The following is a 21,454-nucleotide window of genomic DNA, read 5'->3' on the forward strand; positions in this document are numbered from 1 at the left end:
TATACCCAAGTCACACCCCAATTCCCACCTCCTCCAGCCACACCCTACCACTTCAGTTACCACTTAGTTAATCTCTATCAGGGGATTAAATCTCTGATTGGGTTAAGACTCTTATAATCCCATCATTTCTTCTCTGAACCTTCTTGTATTTTCTCACGTGTGAGCTTTTGGGGGCCACCTCACATCCAAACCGTAACAAGTTGTTTTCTTTTTTCCCACTGGAGTGCTTTCTTTGGGACAAAGAGACACACAAAGCTAATCATATTTCTTTTTTCTTTTGGTTTTCAAGGAACTTGGAAGCAAATTTTTATCCCAACTTTATGTCCATCATTTTTGTGTACGATTAATTCCTACATTTTTTTGATAATTTAAATAAATTACATAATTTAAACTACATATTATAAATTATGAAATTATATCACAAATAACATTTAAATTGTAAAATAAAAACTTTTATACCTATATATCAGTCTATATTTTCCCTGGATATGAATCTTAAACACTTTTATTTCATTATAAATGTGGTTTCAAAACATTGGTAGAATATAGAAGGGTAGAAATAATAAAATATGGAAAGTCAAAATAATTTGAACAAGTGTGTGGTCTTCTGGTAACCTGGTAATTACAGGTTAGAACTACGTTAACACATACCTATCAAATATTGGTAGCTGAGGCCAAGATTCTGGCTGGATTTATGCAGCACACACTTTGAGACCACAGTTATTTGCAAATGCGGAATAACAGAGAGAAGGATAATAAATACTGTAAGGAGCCAGCTGTGCAGGTGAACTCCCCAGGGCCTGTGTGTTTGCTCATCTGCTTCACAACAACTCCCCTCTGAAGTCGTTGTTATGATTATTACCTCTGTTTTACAGACTTGTACACGGGATTCAGGGAGGTCCTGTGGTTACCTGGAAAGGTAGCCACTGGTTATTAGGACCAGGAAGGGAAATGGCAAGGTTGATTTGTAGAGTTCTCACCACCAGGCATCTTGAGAAGCATTTTGAATCTGCTCAGATGTTCAATGGTACCTGGTTGAAAACCCTGACTTCTGCACTCTAAGAAGAGATCACCTTTGCCTAGAAAAACTTAGGACACAAGTGGTAACAATTTTCCTCCTCGACTACAACATGTCTTCCTAACCCCTGTGGAATGTTTAGCTTTGAGCAGGGTTGGTGTCAGACCAGCCCTGGTGGTTTAATTCCCAAACCACCCTTAAAATCAGTGTAAACTCAAAGGTACACAGAGGCCCTGAGAAGTGATCTCATCAACCCTCCACTCCCTATCAGGTGACACCTAAACCATGTCCGCACAGAAAGTCCCCAGGTTACATACGGGGAGCTTTAAATGTAGGGCCTTTGGAAAAAAATATCTTGTTGTCTACGAGCTGTGAAATACCGCGGCTTTGGTTCTGTCTCTGCACACATACACTTGCCTCTTTGACCACTACACATGCCTGACAGCTTCTGAAAACATTGTGCAGAGTCAGACAGCCAGACAGGCCATGCAAAAAACCTACAAGGTGTGGGCGCAGATTCAAGAAATAAGAGCAGGCCTCCTAGATTGGAGCCAGGAGCTGTGACTTCAAACAGAAGAATCTTAATGAGCCAGTGTGGAAAAACAACAGAGATTTTGCATTTCAGCTGCCGCAGCTTTGTGCTCCCCTCCCCAGCCCTTTTTCAGGGTCAAGTCAGGTTTCTGTAGCTTGCAAACCTCTAGCTAGAAGGTTCTAGCTGTGGCATTGGCCCTCACCTTCTTCTTTCCCCTGAGGGTATAATTGAGACACTCTCCCTTTTTGTTATTTCAAGACAGGTGAGTCTCTTCTTTTTTCCAATAAGGAGATAAATATCCATGGGCAAATAATCTGATTGAACAGGATAATGTCATTTCCCCAATTCGTTCATGGACATGTTCATGTATTTTACAATAAATATTTATGATGGTCATTGTATTAATGAAAAGGCAACAAAAAAGACCGAAAAGAAAGTGGCAGCCAATCCTACTCCCTGAGAGCAAAGAGAATAGTGGGCAACGTTTTCCAGAGTCTGGGCCTCTTCTTGCTACAGCTCCCAATTCTGTATCAGAAGACAAACCTTTAGACAGTGCCTTGGCTTTCTCCCAGATGCATTAATTAGACCTTCCTGTCCTGAGGGAAGCTTCAGAAAACGAGTTGAAGTCCAAGCCACACAGGAGAGCAGGAGAAGGAGGAGGGGAGAGATCCAGAGCAAATACACTGCTGGGGGATCTGTGACCCTTGCTCCAGTCTGGCCATCTGGAGCTGGGTGGGTCCTCCAGCTTCAAGGGTGTTGGGAGGAGTTGGTGCTGGACTTGCAAACTTGACCTGGCCAGGGAAGGAAGGTGCAACCTCATGAAATCTCCATTTTTGAATGGGGACTTCACCTAAGCAAACATCAAGGAAAACTACTATAAGCCCACATCTCGTAGTGCACCTGAAAGGGCTCCAGATTGCTTCTTCAATGTCCAAACCAGGTCCTGAGCATATGGACATGCCACTATCTCCCTAGACACAATATCCTAGTCCTAGTTTGTATACTCAGGGAAACTGGTGAGACACTTAACCAGCATCACACCTGACCCAGTCCACTCTACCCTTTATGTTCTTAAGACCAGCTCTGGAAGATAACGGATGTGGGAATGGGGTAAGGGAGGTCAAGCTACCTTGGCTTGCAATGAAATGTCTGAGATTACATATTCCAGGAGCAGACAAGTGCATTCATTTGAGAGGCAAGATATTTATTAGGACTTAACATCTGTGAAGGGAAAGTGAAAGAAGGACTGGTCAGAAAGAGAAGTCAAATAAACAAATGCAATCCCAAAAAAGCCTTGAGGAACCAGGAGGAGAACGCTGTTGTAAGAATTGCCCATCAGAGTTGTCCTGGGCTTGGTACCCTGACTGGCTCAGTTCCCCGATACAGGGAACCCAGAACTGAAGAGATGGCCCTCAGGATATTGTTTGCAATTATATTTCCTGGAGCTGAGCAGCCAGGTCTTCTTTGAAGAGAAACCTGAAAAGGGCTGCTCTGTGTCCACCACAAAAGCCAAACAAGGGAACCCTCCGATACCTGAGGGGCTGCCACCATATTTCCAAAACCTATCTTGGAGTGCTCCATTTCATAAATGTCTTAATTTGGGTATAATCATTCCTTCAAATCCAAAGGAGATTGGTTCTAGGACCCCTGCAGATACCCAATTTCTCAGATGTTCAGTTTCCTTATACAAAACGGCATAGTATTTGCATATAACATACACACATCCTCTTGTATACTTTAAACCATTTCTACATTAGCTGTAATGCCTAATGCAATGTAAATGCTATGTAAAGAGTTGTTACACTGTATTATTTAGGAAATAATTAGAAGGAATAAACTGTCCATGTTCATTACAGATGCAATTAAAATATATATATTTGTTTGATACTAGAAGAAATATAATATATGCTTGAGAATGGAAGAAACTCCTTAGCAGCTAGAAAGGCCCTAGAAAATAAAAAAGAAAAAAGAAATGAAGACATAAGAAATGGGACCAGATACAGAGCCCAGAAATAAATCCACACATTTTCATTCCACTCATCTTCAACACAGGTATTGAGAATACAGAATTGGGAAAGGACAATCTCTTCAGTAACTAGTATTGGGAAAACTGAATATCCACAAGCAAAAGAATGAAATTAGACTTTTACCTCACCCCATATACAAAAATCAGTTCAAAATGGATGAAAGAACTGGGCATAGGAGCACATGCTGTAATCCCAGCTACTAAGGAGCCTGAGGCAGGAGGATCACAAGTTCAAAGTCAGCCTAGGCAACTTAGCAAGGCTGTGTCTCAGAATAAAATATAAAAAGGGCTGGTAATGTAGCTTGGTGATACCACACATGCCTAGCACGTGTGAAGCCCTGGGTTCAATCCCTTTCCCCACGGCCCACAAGCTTGGGGTTAGAAAGTAACACCTTCACCCCTCCCCACAAAGTAGGAACTTTGCAACTATCTGGTCCAAAGAAATTTCTTCAACAATCTCACAAAATTCCCTTCCACACTTTAAACCTTGCTGTCTAAGTGGGTGAGGAGGTTTAAGAATCATTGACAAGTTACTCTTCCTTTCCCACTATAATTTCTGCACTTCGTGGTGCAAAGGGTTGGGCTGTCCTGTCTCTCACTCACACTGGTATTCTGATTTCCACTGTATTCCCCCTGGTTGTCACTGAGGTCAGAACATCCTGTTCTACCTGCCTCATCTTATTTAATCCTACAATAGTAGTGGAGTAGGTTCTACTATCCTCCATTTACATACAAGGACATGGAGCATATAAAAGTTTCACTGGTTATCCATCTCGACTTTGGATTCAGGTTTTTCTAACTCAGTCTGTGTTCTGTGGCTTGGTGTGTACAGAGAAAGTACAAAATAATCTCCAACCAAATAATTAGAATAGATAAGAGAATTTAGTAAGTTTGCATGATACATTTTAATACACAAAAATCAATTTTAGATTTATATACTTAAAAAACGGTAGAATGTAAAAATTTCAGAAATACCATATAAAACAGCACAAAAATTTAAAATCAAGGAACATGTCTAATAAAAGAATTGCATGGTCTGGCTGGGCCCTGTGGCCCACGCCTGTAATCCCAGCAGCTTGGGAGGCTGAGGCAGTAGGATCTCTAGTTCAAAGCCACCCTCAGCAATTTAGCGAGAAACATGGCAACTCAATGAGACCCTGTAGTTGCATAAAATACAAAATAGGGCTGGGAATGTGGCTCAGTGGTTGAGTGCACCTGAGTTCAATTCCCGGTACCCCCGGACCCCCCACCACAAAAAAAAGGATTACATGGTCTTGACACTGAAATTTCAAAAATTGCTGAAAGAAATTAAAGATAATATCTTTTAATTAGAGTGATACCATGTCACAAATGTCAGTTCTGTCCAAACTGGTCTATAAGTTCAATTCAGTCTTAAGCACAGTTCTAGGAGGTTATTTATAAAAATTGCCGAGTTGATTCTAAAATAGAAATGCAGAAGACCTAAATGGCTTAAGGCAATCTTGAGGAAGAACTAGGCAGAAAGATTTTTAACTCCCAGATGTCAGTAGTTACAAATTTTGTGGATTAAGAGATAGTTGTAATTACATAACAATAATTGAATAGATACACTGAATGCAATTGAAATACATTAGGAATATGCTTATGTGATTAACTCATTTATGACAGATGACAGACTCAAGCAGGGAAAGAATGGTCTTTTTAGTAAATGCTGCAGGGTCAAGTGGATAAACACTTGGAAGGAAAAAAAACAGGAACCCTGACCTCAACTTCACCTGAGACATAAAAATTTTTGCAAAGTAGATCGTAAACCCCAATGTAAAATGTGACACAACAAGAAAACACCAGCAACTGTTTCCATGACTTTGGAATAAAAAATTTTTATAAAGAAGAAAAAAAGAAAAAAAATTGATACATTGAACTCCTTGTTAAATACCTAAGAGATACAAGTCATATGTCCACAAAATGGTATGTTCAAGAATAGACAGGACTATATTGTTTATGACAATCAAACCTGGAAACAAATGAAATGTCCACCAACAATACAGTAAATAAATTGTGATACAGTTCTATAATGTTTGTGTGTTCCACAGAAGCATTTTGTGGCACAAAAACATTTCTTTACTTTGATAAAATAATTTTAAAATTTTTATATTTTATACTTATGATTTTATCATCTTTAAAATAATTTTATACTTCATTAGAAGTCCTCTCTAAATGGGTAGTTCTCCTTTTCACATTGTATGACTTTCACAGATGCACCACTTTAAAAATAAGGGGAGGACCAGGAGCACAGCTTGGTGGTGGAGCCCTTAGCTGTATGTGCAAGGCCCTGGATTCCGTCCCTGGCACCATACACACACACCAAAAGCAAAAACAAAAAAACAAGGGAACAAAAAGGAAAATCAAAATCCGAAAACTTCTTTTAAAAAATTATGGGGAAAAACAAAAAACCAGAGAAAATGTTCCTTAGTTTTTCTAGTTGAAAAATGCCTAGACCAGTTTTAAAGAAAAGCATCCAGAGTCAGGCACAGTGGCACTGTCTGTAATCCCAATTACTCATGAGGCCAAGGCAGGAGATCACAAGTTCAAGGTCAGTCTGGGTAACTTAACGAGACCACCCTGGGTTCAAACCCTAATCACACACACACACATACACAAGAAGGAAAGAAAGGAAGCCATCAAGAATTTTCAGAAGAATGGTAGTAGTTATTGTATGTTGTACAGTACAAATGTATTGCCTTACTTACATGTAATGGTAAATTAGCTTGTATCGTGCTAAGTGAAATAAGTCAATCCCAAAGAACCAAAGGTGGAATGTTTTCCCTGATAAGTGGATGATGATATATAATGGAGGTGGGGAGGGGAAGAGTGAGAAAAGAAAAGAATGAAGGAACTTTAGATTATGTAGAGGGAAATGAGAGGGAGGGGGATATAAAAAATGGTGGAATGAGACAGACATCATTACCCTATCTACGTGTATGATTACACGAATGGTATGAATCTACATTGTGCACAACCATAGAAATGAAATGATGTACCCCATTTGTGTACAATGAATCAAAATATAGTCTATAAAAAATAAAAATTTTTTAAATTAGCTTGTATCACTATTGCTTAAGAAATCAATCATTGACTTAAAATAATTGAATTAAGGGGAGCATAATTTGATATAGTTCATTAACTATTGCCTTTATTACAAAGTTGAAAGTTTGCCTTTATTAAAAGACTATATTGGGGTTCAAGGTGTAGCTCAGCGGTAGAGTATTTGCCTAGTATGCATGAGGTCCCAGGTTCAATCCCCAGCACCGAAATAAAAAGCTCTACAATTTAAATGTTTTTCATTTTGTAAATTTTTAGAAAATGAAAATGAAAAATAATTAAAAATTAAAGTGAAAATCACTTTCATGGGAGCTGAGAAACCAGTTTTCAAATTTGTTAACATCATTCCCACGTTATATACCCATGGTGTTTTGATTGCTGCTTTCCACATAAAATTCATTTTTTATTTTCCTTCATGAAGACTTTAGCGTATTTACAAGAAGAGAACCAATGAATTAAGGAGATACAGCAGTCAAAATCACTTGGCTGTGTTTCTTTTATACCATTAGAGTATATATTTTATACTATTATAGTATATATGTTATATATATTATAGTGTAGAAATACTTTTGTATGATTTGATTTTTTTTCACACACCTGCACAGATAGAGTATTTGGAACATCTTTCAGGTGGGGATGGTTCATCAGTGGGCCAAGACAACCCACATAGTCTCCTGCGGTACTCCCAAAATAAGCAGAGTCTGGGGCTGTACCTCAGTGCGTTGTGCTGCTAGAGAGTCTTCATGGAAATTCTAATCAGATCAAACTTGGCTGACTCAGAAGTCATTCAGGTAGGGTAAGTGGGGGAGGTAATTTAGGACTGTTTGGCCTGAGGTCAAACCAGGAAGAGCCTGTTCCCCTTCCTGCATTCACATTCAATTTTTTACATGACACTGGGTTGAGCAAACCAGGCACATCTGCAGCCCTGGGCTGACTGTCACTGTCAGAGGGCCAGTGTCCAGCTCCAGGCTATGCTTCATTTTATCATCTACAGTTGTTGGCTAGCCAAGCACACCAACTACTATTGTGACAGATGGATTTTTCTATTCGTAGATTGGTATGAATTAAACCCCCTTTAATAACATAATGAAAAATCAAAATGCAGAAAGAAAAAAAAAGACAGGAAGAGAAGTGACATAATGGAAATGGAAAGATTGCAGAGGCAAAAGATAATTTATTTAAAAAGAGAATCATGATTACTGATGGAAACCAAATTGGAGCTGTGATCTGAAGACTTTGTCTCTTTTAAGTAAAAACATGCAGCGTTATTTTGCTTTTATACAGAAATCCAAAGAAGACTGTTATAAAAACTGAAAATAGTAAGCAGCTCGAAGGCCCCAGATGTTTGTTTAGGCTTCTCTGGTCTCCCAGGAGCCGGGCTCCTATTTCAGCAGGAGAGCACGCAGCGTCCTTGGCCTGGGGCCACTGTTTGCCTCACATGGAGACAAGCCTGGATCAGGGTTTGGCCTGACAAACATTTTGTTAACTGATAATTTATTTGGAGACATTAATTGAACCAGGATGATAAAACCTTTTAGAATTAACAGACTTCAGAATGGGTAACCCAACAACACTGCTGTTTTCCCAGATGCAGTCCTCTGTATTAGAGTTTACAAATTTGGTCTGTTATATTTCTACCCTCCATCTTAGCATATTGATGAACTTAGCAAAATTTAGGAAAAAATCATTCAGAAACCAACACACATGTTCTCTCATGTGGTAACTTTAAACTGCAAACCCTCTCCTGGATTATAATACTCTTTAATCCCTAATGGGATATTCAAAATATATGTGATATAAAGTTGTGTCTTCGCCATGTAATACCTACATCTTTTTCAATAAAAAGTGAATTGAGGATTCAATATATTAAAAATAATAATTTATTTTCATTGTGATTCTTCAAATAATTATACATTTCAACTAGCTATGTATATTTAACAGACATACACATAATATATCGCCTCATATTACGACACAGTATATATAATGGTGATATTTTGTAATTGTGCTCTGGGGCACAAGGACTTAAAAAATTGAATCAAGGGCTGATATAGCTCAGTTGGTAGAGTGCTTGCCTTGTAAGCATAAGGCCCTGTGTTCAATCCCCAGCACCGCAAAAAAAATTGAATCAAATTAAAGTTTTTAATTTTTTTTAACTCAAATTCCTCACTCCCTTCCCTTTTGATTCCAAGGCCACTCAGACAACTATCCCCTCTGGTTGAAGCCTAAAAGCATCCAAGTACCTCTGAGGCCTTGAGCTCTGCAGCAGAAGTTATAGGTTCAGAACATTGTTTGCAAAGTTAGGTCTCAAAAGCTGTGGAAGAGGCTTGTCTTTGTGGTGAACCAGGGTGGAGACAGTATGACACCAAATGTGCCTGAGGTGAGGGGCACCAGCAGACTTCAGTAGACTTCCTCTTTTCTCACATTGACTGATGAACCCCAGTTCTCCACCTGTGGAGGGATTTTATACCCAAGAATATGAATCAGCTGGAAGACCACTCACCATTTAGAAGGCTACTATAATTTGAATATAACCAAATGCTCTTATAGAACCAAAGCAGCTGGCACCTAAGAAACACACCTAATCAAAGGAATAAAAGAACACTTCAATAATTTATATTGTGAGTGTTGAAGGACAGACAATTAAAGCACAGAAAATGTCTTCTGAAAGAATAGGACTTGATTGTGTATTTTAAAATTCAATAGATGAACTGACAAACAAATTATGCTGTACTCTCCATTGGAGTTTTAGTAGATTGACCAGAGAATACAACCACTATGCAGAGCAAATTTGTGAGCCATGGATAAGAAATACTACAAATTTTAGAAATCCTAGATAGAAAGGAATGAAGAATAACTTGGGTCTTTGGATTGAGAGTGACACAAAGTTAAAGGGTAGAACAATAAAAAGGACATATAAGGTGACATTGCTGTATCCTGAGGATATCTCAATCATGAGGTCTCAACAAGCTTTTAGGCAGAAAGAGCTGGTTATTTTCCAAGGCAAATGGAATCAAAGAAGTACTGGTCTCCTCATCTACACTGCTGAAAGTGAGAAAAGAGCAAAACTACATTTAGAGGGCGTTTACAGGACAGTGAGAGAGCTCAGAATCCACTACACAGCCAAGCAATGGCAAAAGAAAAGGCATTTCAGCAAACCATGAGCTCAGAATATGCAACCAGGTTCTCTTTCTGGGGAAACTACCCGAGGAAGAACAGCCAACAAATTGAAATCAAAGAACACCTCGAGCTGGTCACTGTGGGCCATGCCTGTAATCCCAGTTCCGTAGGACACTGAGGCAGGAGGATGGCAAGTTTGAGGTCCGTCTGGGCAACTTAGTAAGGCCCTGCATCAAAACAAAATGAAAAGGGATGGGGATGTAGCTCAGTGGTTGAGTGCTTACCTAACATGGGTGAGGCACTGGCTTCAATCCTCAGCATCAAATAAAAATAAATAAAGATATTATGTCCATCTACAATTAATATATATATATATATATATATTTTTAAAGTCTGAAGAATAAGACTGGATATTAACTCTTTTAAGCCTCTCGTTAAATCTATGTGGATGAGGCTAACGTGCCTGAGAACTACAACGTAACTATTAAACGAGTGTGCTCCCACGGATGTTTCTAGCACAATGACACCTCTCCTTCCCATCATCACTCTTCCTCTTCACAAGCATTACAAGCGTGTTTGAGTCTCTCCTGACCAGAACCCTTCCGTGACCCGCAGCTCCCTCCAGACAGTCACCCATTTCTACTCCTTCCATTCAATGGCAAACTTCTCTGTAGCCCTGGCTCCCATTCCTCACCTCCCTCTGCTGAACTTTCCCTTGTGAAAGTCATGAATAACTTCCTGGTTACCAAAGCCAGTGGTTATTTCTTTCACCCATTCTTACTCCACCCAGCCGTAGCCTGTGTCCTGACTACCGAGGCAAATGGTCCCCTCCATCTTAAAACACTTTCTTTTCTTGCATTTCCTGACGCCACATCCTTTACTCCAGGAGCTGCTTCTCAGGATTCTTGGTGTGTTCCTCCTCCTTTGTCAGTGTGGACCAAAATTCAAACACTGCCCAATATTAGGAGGTGGGGTCTTTAAGAGGTGATGCATCATGGGGGCTCCTCCCTTTTGAAGGGATTTAGGTCGCCTTCTTAAAGGACTTGATGAAGAGTTTGTCTCTTTTCACCCTTTCACCTTCTACCATGTGAGAACAAAGGATTCAGAATTCAATTGGCCATCTTGCAAGCAGATATTGGACTCTCAACAGTTAACAACAAACCTTCCAGCACTTTGATCATGGACTTCCCAGGCTCTGGACCTATGAGTAATAGATTGCTGGTTTTTTTAAAAAATTACTGAAGTCTGTGGTATTATGTTATAGCAGCACAAAATGGACAGAGACACTAATCACTAGGGAAATGCAAATCAAAATCAAAATGAGATATCTACCTTATACCCATTAGGGTGCTCATTGTTTTATAAAAAAAACAGAAAACAACCAGTGTTGGTGAGGATGCAAAGAATTCAGAACTCTTAGGCACTGCTGGTGGACATATCGCATGGTTTCAGTCACTGTCGAAAACCTTTTGGAGATTCCTCAAAAAATTAAAAATAGAATTACCATATACTTCAGAAATTCCACTTCTGGGTATATATTCCAAAGAATTGAAAACAGGATCTCCAAGAGATATGTGCACACCCATGTGCACTCCAGTATGATTCACAATAACCAAAAATTGGGAGCAATCTTAATATCCATTGACAGATGAAGGGATAAATAAAATGAGAAATGTACATATGCCAGAACATTGTTTAGCTTTTAAAAAGAAGGAAATCCTGTTATGTGCTACAACATGGATGAACCTTGAGAACATTGTTTTAAGTGAATTAAACCAGTCACAAAAGATAAATACTGTCTGATTCTATATATAGTATCTAAAGTAATTAAACTCTTAAAAACAAGAACTTGAAGGGTGGTTGCCAGGAACTGTGGGGATCAAGAAAAGTAAAATTGTTGTTCAGTGGATATTGGTTTTCAGTTTTTCAAGATGAAAATGTTCTAGAAATCTGTTGGGTGGAGATACTTGTGCATATAGTTAGCTCTACTGCTCTGTACAGTTAAAAACGAATTACAATAGTAAATTTTATGTGATGCATTTTTGACCACAATAAAAATAAGTAAAATCCACTTCAAAGAACAGCAAAAAAGAAAGTTATATAATGTATGATTCTGTTTACATAACATCCTCGAAAAGGCAGAACTACAGTAACCAGAAACATAAGTGGTTCCAGAGGTTTAGGGGGAGAGTAGGATGCAAGAGGGCAGATAGGACTCTTCTGTCACCTGAACCTGGTGGTAGTTATGGGAATTGAACCATGCAATTATTACCTTCCAATCAATCTTTCTACATTTGATGTTGAAAATTAAAAGTACAAAAATGCATGAATTTGTGTATATGATTTTATGAATAGCATAAAAATATTAATGACTCCTGGGTCATGTTGGCATTTAAGTCCGCAATTTATGTGTCTCCCACGAGAGAACTCATGGAGTCATTTTAAGAGAACTCTGTATAATGACCATTTTAGCCTGTATACCAGGTTACAAATTGCTGTCCATGCTTCTTTCAACATTGTTCTTCCTTTACTTTTTTTTTCTCTTAATTACTTGACTTGAAATTGTTCTCATGCTAAGCTATCATTTTATACTTTTCCTAATGAATGAGGAGGAAAAGTATTTATTGTTTTTTTCTATTCACCCCTTCTAGTCTTTTCCCTCATATCATGTTTTATACCTCCCAGTTTAAAGTCACTTAAATATGTAATTAAAAGCTTTCTAAAATCTGTCTTCTGGATTATTTATGAAGATGTTAAACAAAACTAGGTTTGACCTTAAACCCTACCAGCTCCACTAATCTAAACCAAGCTCGTTCACCCACATGCTGCTTCATTTTAGACTATCCATTGTTTACAGTCCTATCCAAGATCCAAGTCGTGGTATCAATAACCAAAGGCATCCATTCTCATTTCTCTAATGCACATGCTACCAAATGCTTCCCCAAAAGTCCAGATGTTTTATATCTTTTGTCTATTCATTTGATAATTGTATGAAAAATTTGATCTCACATCCTCTTAGTGGCCACCTACACAGAGGCAAGCAGCAATGTGAGTCCATTAGAATCAGTTTGTTCTTGGGAGTTGGATAATAAGTCAGGAAGTAAACAAGAAATGAGTGATAAAGACAGATTCCTTACACAGATAAGCAGCTTTTCAGCTTGGAGTGGCAACCTGGGAAGAAAGAAGGAGAGAAGGAAATTAGGAAGGGGAGAAAAGAGAGGGAAAGAAAAGAGTAAAGCAGAGAAGGTTCATTTTGCAAATGCCTATTAAGAAAGATAATGATACGTGATTCACAGACAATTAGAATTAAGCAAAGTTAATGATGAAAAATCAGAGTCAAGTAAGTGATAGATAATGCCATGTGCTGTGTGAATTTAGAGACAAAGGAACAACCAAGAAGTACAATCCAAGCTGCACTTTAAAGAGAACTGGGAAGGGTAAGGCTTTGAGTGAGATTCATATAAATCTTATAATATAAATCATATAAATGATGAAAGAAAATAGTGGAAAAGAAAAAAGAAAAAACATGTAGATTCCTTTGATCCAGACAAATAAGATGGGATACTCAATAAAATGGAAAGCTAAAAAAAAAAAAAAAAAAAAAATTGAACTAAAAAAGTAAGAAGATGCTTTAATAACAAAATTAAAAAATAATTTCAATGTATTAGATGTCTCAAGTTCAGAACACAGCTGAACACAATACTATCAAGGATATCTTCAGTCTGAAAAAAATGAAATGAAATAAAACCATGTTTCTAAATATAAAATACTGGTGGCTCGATTTATGGGAGGTAAATGGTGAATTGTGTCACTGTTGGTGATAAAAGCATGCCATGTCACACTGCTCTGATCATGTCATTCCTCTGCTTAAAATCTTCATGCAGCTGTAACTGTCTGACCTTCAAGCCCCTTTGTCAGATGGAGTCTCTCTCCTCGAGCAGCACCTCATCTCTGCCTAAGAACTACCTACTCATTAGGTACCTCCTTCTGCCTTACCTACTCCCACTGGAGAGCTAATGTTACAAAATATCTAACACCTAGCACTTAGTTTTACTTTCCTTATTCCCCTTCCCAGGACCCCTGTGTACACATCAGATCAAGAGCAAGCTGTGCTCAGAACAGACCTGTGGATATTTTCATATTGATTCCCTGAAACATCCTTTCACCCCTTGTTTTTAATTTGGTAAAATGCAATTCAGACGGGCATCAATGTCAATCTTTTTATCCTGTCTGGCGGAAATGATGGCTACCTCTTGGCTGCTTTCACAGCACTCCATTCCTATGGCCAGGATTTTATTTTGATGTTTTCTCCCCCCCTGACTACAAGTTCCCTGGGAGCAGCTTACGTGTCTAATCATTCTTGGAATATCTACAGTGTAGTACAGTTGATGGTTCATTTGTCCCATCACTAAAACACTGATTGAGCATCTATTCATTACAAGCAACATGGGTACAGAATGAAGAAGAAATATTCACTGCTGTGGAAGAACTCCATGCTATTGTGAGAGGAGGCACAGGAATGTAGTCAAATAACTTCAGAGAGATGTCACAAATTTGATCATTTCTTCTTCATGCCATTCTGGATTGTGTGCATTTGTAAAATGAGAATTTTATAAAATAAAAATCAATATGTCATTTTCACGTGGAAAAAAGAATCACGGGTATGGTGATAACATTCTATATAAGGAACAATTGGTGGCACCTAGAAGGAAACCAAGGTGGAGGGAGTCGGGTCAAGAGTCATTTCACGGAGGAGTTAGACAATGGCTTCTGCCCATTAGAATAATTAACAACTGAGACAGAGATCATGGCCCTTCCTGGCCCTGTTCCCTACGCAGTAGTGGTCTCAGAAGGCTGAAATACCCAGAAAATTTTGTTCTGCTTTACGATACTTTGTTTTCTTTATTCAGATCCAAGTCATATGCTTTAAGAAATCCACATCCCACACCAAGGAACAGAAGAGAAGGACTCACAGACCACCCAAGTGATTTTCTATACAATTCCAGGGACCTCTTCAAATTATTTTGTTGTATCTATCTTTTTATTCACCTCATTTAGAAATCGTGAGTACCTACAGGTATACTGAGTTGTGATTAACTGTTCTTGCTTTTTTTTTTTTTTTTGGTGGTGCTGGGGATTGAACCCAGGGCCTTGTACTTGACAGGCAAGCACTCTACCAACTGAGCTATATCCCCAGCCCAGTTGTGATTAACTGTGACATTAATTTCAACTACTATCTATGACTAGCTTTTAAAGTAACTTTTATTTTTATATTTCAGACACTACGTTGCTTAATATTCTTTGATGTGTTTGCCCACAGCACAGTGTCCTAACCATACCTGCAGAAACTCTCCCTGATTTGGTCCCTGCCACTTCCCCTCTGTGAGCATCCACACATTTATCTGTTTATTAATGACAGAGCACAAAAGGATGAATGAGGCAGAGTCCCTGTCCTCAGGGAACTCACATTTAGCCAACAGAGGTTCTGGAGGAAGAGTTGCTTCAGCTCTGTATATCACAATACAATTGTTTCTTACAAGATACAGTAGCGACACTCTAAACACCACATTTTTAATTGAACATGATCAGGAAGGATCTAATTGGCACAAGTGAACAGTTTTTTAGATCAAATATTTTTAAAGATAAAGATTTCCAAATAATGAAGTAAATATTTTTGGACATAACAGGGAGGACAGTTCATGAATTGACATAATTTATGTGGACTTTTTACATAAATTTCACACGCCATGATATTAAAGTAATATGTTGTGAAATTTTATCACTTTCACAATGAAGACTGGAATATTTTAGAATTGTTTAATTAACTGCTTTTCTTACAGTCCTATTTATTTTGAAATATTGCCATATTTTTAAAAAATATATAAATCAGTACTAGATTTTAATTTTTAAAGTAATAAGCGAAAAGCTTATTTTGTAAATTAGTCCACTTTGTTCCCACTCTTTAAAATAACTACTTGAGAGTAGCAGAAGTTCTTCCTGTATAGGTTGTGTTACTCTATAAGACACCTGAAGGTTTTCTTACCTGTAATAATGAGAGCTAAGAGTGGTTCAGTCACTAAGTTATACCCTCCTGATTAATTTTCTCAAGAAAAGAGTATATAACCTTGACTTCATTTAAGCAATTTTTAAATACCTCATACAATAAGTTTGTCTTAGTCAATTGCCTATGTTCTCAGTTTAATGAAACATTCATATTTCTTGGATAACTTTCTTCCACTGAACAGTTCTCTTCATGTAAAATCTTCCAATAAGCACTTGGACTGTACTGAGAAAGAAGGCAAATTATCCTGCAAACTAGACTAGATCAGGCAAAGCGCGATTTTCTGTTGCTGTGGGAAAATACTCAGTAAGGCCAAGATCCTCTATCCACTATGGTTGGTGAAGCCAACCCACTACCATGGATTCAGATAAATGGGATCCTGTGGAAAGAACATTGCAGGGTAACAACACAATGGCATACTACCCTTAAATGTGACAACATTGACAAACATGGAAAACGTGTTAAATGAAATAAGCCAGGCATAGAAAGACATTTTAAATATGGCAGAATCTCACTTATACATAGAATTTTAAAAAGTCAAACGCAGACAAGCAGAGAGTATCATAGTGGCTTCCATTGGTTGGGGGTATAGAGGCAGGGAATTGGTGAGGTGTTGGTCAAAGGATGCAATAGAATGACCATGGATAACATGAATGCATCTCACAGTTGAAAATCGCTAAGTGAATAGTTGGTTCTTCGAAAAAATAAACAAAATTGATAAACCTTTAGCCACACTAACAAAGAGAAGACGAGAGAAAACCCAAATCACTAAAATTTGGAATGAACAAGGAAATACCACAACAGACACGAGTGAAATACAAAACATAATTAGAAGCTATTTTGAAAATCTATACTCCAAAAAAATAGAAAATTTCAAAGACATCAGCAGGTTTCTAGAGACATATGAATTGCCTAAACTGAACGAGGAGGACATACACAATTTAAATAGACCAATTTCAAGTACTGAAATAGAAGAAGTCATCAAAAGCCTACCAACAAAGAAAAGTCCGGGACCAGATGGGTTCTCAGCCGAGTTCTACAAAACCTTTAAAGAAGAGCTCATTCCAATACTTCTCAAAGTATTCCATAAAATAGAAGAGGAGGGAACCCTCCCAAACTCATTCTATGAAGCCAATATCACCCTGATACCTAAACCAGACAGAGACTCATCAAGGAAAGAAAATTTCAGACCAATATCCTTAATGAACATCGACGCAAAAATTCTCAACAAAATTTTAGCAAATCGCATACAAAATCATATTAAAAAGATAGTGCATCATGATCAAGTGGGTTTCATCCCAGGGATGCAAGGTTAGTTCAACATCAGGAAATCAATAAACATAATTCACCATATTAATAGACTTAAAGTCAAGAATCACATGATTGTTTCAATGGATGCAGAAAAAGCATTTGATAAAATACAGCACCCCTTCATGCTCAGAACACTAGAAAAAATAGGGATAGTGGGAACATTCCTTAACATTGTAAAGGCCACTTATGCTAAGCCCATGGTTAATATCATTCTAAATGGTGAAAAACTGAAAGCATTCCCCCTAAAAACTGGAACAAGGCAGGGATGCCCTCTTTCACCACTTCTATTCAACATCGTTCTTGAGACTCTGGCCAGAGCAATTAGACAAACCAAAGAAATTAAAGGGATACGAATTGGAAAAGAAGAACTCAAACTATCCCTGTTTGCTGATGACATGATTATATATTTAGAGGAACCTGGAAATTCCACCAGAAAACTCTTAGAACTCATAAGTGAATTCAGTAAAGTAGCAGGTTACAAGATCAATGCCCATAAATCCAATGCATTTTTATACATAAGTGATGAATCTTCAGAAAGAGAAATTAGGAAAACTACCCCATTCACAATAGCCTCGAAAAAAATAAAATACTTGGGAATCAATCTCACAAAAGAGGTGAAAGACCTCTACAATGAGAACTATACAACACTAAAGAAAGAAATTAAAGAACACCTTAGAAGATGGAAAGATCTTCCATGTTCTTGGATAGGAAGAATTAATATTGTCAAAATGGCCATACTACCTAAAGTGCTATACAAATTCAATGCAATTCCAATTAAAATCCCAATGACGTACCTTACAGAAATAGAGCAAGCAATTATGAAATTCGTCTGGAAGAATAAGAAACCCAGAATAGCTAAAGCAATTCTTAGCAGGAAGAGTGAAACAGGGGGTATTGCAATACCAGATCTTCAACTGTACTACAAAGCAATAGTAACAAAAACGGCATGGTATTGGTACCAAAATAGAAAGGTAGATCAATGGTACAGAATAGAGGACACGGACACAAACCCAAATAAATACAATTTTCTCATACTAGACAAAGGTGCCAAAAATATGCAATGGAGAAAAGATAGCCTCTTCAACAAATGGTGCTGGGAGAATTGGAAATCCATATGCAACAGAATGAAACTAAACCCATATCTCTCACCATGCACGAAACTAAACTCAAAATGGATTAAGGACCTCGGAATCAGACCAGAGACCCTGCATCTTATAGAAGAAAAAGTAGGTCCAAATCTTCACCTTGTTGGTCTAGGATCAGACTTCCTTAACAGGACTCCCATAGCACAAGAAATAAAAGCTAGAATCAACCACTGGGATAGATTCAAACTAAAAAGCTTTCTCTCAGCAAAGGAAACTATCAGCAATGTGAGGAAAGAGCCTACAGAGTGGGAGAATATCTTTGCCAATCATACTTCAGATAGAGCACTAATCTCCAGAATCTATAAAGAACTCAAAAAACTCTACTCCAAGAATTCAAATAATCCAGTTGACAAATGGGCCAAGGAAATGAATAGACACTTCACAGAAGAAGATGTACAAGCAATCAACAAACATATGGAAAAATGTTCAACATCTCTAGTAATAAGAGAAATGCAAATCAAAACCACCCTAAGATTCCATCTCACCCCAATTAGAATGGCGATTATCAAGAATACGAGCAACAACAGGTGTTGGCGAGGATGTGGGGAGAAAGGTACACTCATACATTGCTGGTGGGGCTGCAAATTAGTGCAGCCACTCTGGAAAGCAGTGTGGAGATTCCTTAGAAAACTTGGAATGGACCCTCCATTTGACCCAGCTATCCCACTCCTTGGCCTATACCCAAAGGACTTAAAATCAGCATACTACAGAGATACAGCCACATCAATGTTCATAGCTGCTCAATTCACAATAGCCAGACTGTGGAACCAACCTAGATGCCCTTCAATTGATGAGTGGATAAAGAAACTGTGGTATATATATACAATGCAATATTACTCAGCCATAAAGAATGATAAAATTATGGCATTTGCAGGCAAATGGATGAAATTGGAGAATATCATGCTAAGTGAGATAAGCCAATCTCAAAAAGCCAAAGGACGAATGATATTGCTAATAAGTGGAGGATGACACATAATGGGGGGGAGGGAAGGGTTAGTGTTAGGGTTAGAGTTAGGGTTAGGGAGGGGGGCAAGTATGGAGGAAGGAAATACTGTATAGAGGGAAAAGAGGGGTGGGAGGGGTGGGGGGAAGGGAAAAAATAACAGAATGAATCAAACAACATTGTTCTATGTAAATTTATAATTACACAAATGGTACGCCTTTACGCCATGTACAGAGAAACAACATGTATCCCATTGGTTTACAATAAAAAAATAAATAAATAAATAAATAAAAAATAAATAAATAAATAAAATGTTTTAAAATTGGGTAAACAAAAAAAAAAAAAAGAAAATCGCTAAGTGAGTAGATCTTAAGCATTCTAACCACACAAAAATGATAAATATGTGAGTTAATGTGGATATTTCACATGCTTTGATATGAAAGTAATATCAAAAAACTAATGTGAAATAGCTTGATCTAGTCATTCAAAATGTATACATGTATCATGTTGTATACCAAAATACATACAGTTGTTATTCATCAATTAAAAAAAGAACAAGCGGATTCTGGTTACTACTACCCAACACTAACTAGTTACATAATTTGGACAAGTTATTTGGCATTACAGATATTTCCTTATTTGTGAAATCCTGGGGTTGGGCTAGAAATTTGGTTTCAAGATCTCTTCCAGGGAGTGCTCTCAGCAAGGAAGAAAGTGAATATTGCCTAGCTGGGTCTCATATACTGCTCCTGCTTCATTACCACAGCATTCTGCTTTTATTATGTGTTTTGCTTTCACTTAAACTTTCTTTGGATTTGAGATTTCTAAGGTTAAAAATGTCTGACCTCTTTGACCCCTTTTAGTCTGTCATTCCAAAATTCTGTGAGCCTCTAGATGCCAAGGGTTATGCTCTCTGGTACACTTACTGTGTTAGTAAGACCCTATCAGGTTGAAGGAAAAGAGCAATGGGTTTTAGCTCAGGGAATGGATGCCACGGATTGAATGTGTGTCCCTCCAAAATTCCCTTGTTGGAATATAAATCCCAATGTGATGGTATTAAGAGGTGGGGGGTCTTTGGGGAAGTGATTAAGTCAAGAGCTCAGCCCTTATGAATAGGGCGAATGACTTTATAAAAGAAGCTGAAGAACACTCTGGGGCCCTTTTGGCCCTACTGCCTTTCTGCTATGGACGGACACAGCAAGAAGGTGTCCTGTAAGGAACAGGCACTCACCAGACCCTGAATCTGCTGTTTTGCTTGATGTTGAACCTCCCAGCCCTCAGAACTGTGAGCAGTAAATTTCTATTATTTATAAATTACTGGTCTGTGGTATTTTGTTGTGTGTTCGCAGTGCTGGGGATTGAACCCTGGGCTTCGCATGTGCTAAGCAAGACTCTACCACTCAGCTACCCTCCCCGCCCTTTTAATTTTAAGACAAGGTCTTGCTAAATTTCCTAGACTGGCCTTGAACTTGAGGTCCTCCTGCCTCAGCCTCTGTAGCAGCTGTGATTATGGGTGTGTGCCCGCCTGACTCCTTCCCCTTTTTACCATGTGTCTCCCTCTCCCCTTCACCCCAACATGAGTCAATTGGTTACTTTGGTTTCTCCTCAGTAAGCCCACAGGGCAGCATCTGTCCTTGGGGAGGAGATCATAGGTCCTCCAGAGAAGGACAAGCTCCCACCAGACCAACTCTCTTCTCTTTTCTTATGAATATTCGTCACCTCTAGAGCACACCTGCAGTGGATACCTCTGCTCCCCTCCTCTACTAGAAAAAGACCCCTCCTAGGATGCAGGGAGGGAAGAGAAAGGGAATGGAGGGAGAGGTAAAAAAGCCTGCCCTGCCACAGGATCTTAATGAAAATGAACAGAAAATAGGATCTGCATGGCCCTGGCATTGCAGTTGCTGCCTTTCACGTTAAATTAGCTGCCTCTCCCCTGTGCACATGTAATTTCCATTAAGGTTGACTCAGTCCCAAACAAGAAAGGATGAATAGATTACATTATGTTAGCTGTATATCCATGAATGACACGGGAACTATTGCAAATGCATTTGGAATTTCTTTGGGTTTCAAAAGCCAGTCTAGTTGCGAAGTTGCTACAGTTTTGTGTATAAATTTAAGTCAATATGATAACCATTGCCTTCTTTTGGTGGGCTTTGCATTTAATGAAATTTGGGTTATAGTAGGAGTTTATAAAACCAGAAGTTTTTATTTAAAAGG

Source organism: Sciurus vulgaris, assembly GCF_902686455.1.
Source record: "Sciurus vulgaris genome assembly, chromosome: 12".
In the NCBI taxonomy this organism is placed as follows: domain Eukaryota; kingdom Metazoa; phylum Chordata; class Mammalia; order Rodentia; family Sciuridae; genus Sciurus; species Sciurus vulgaris.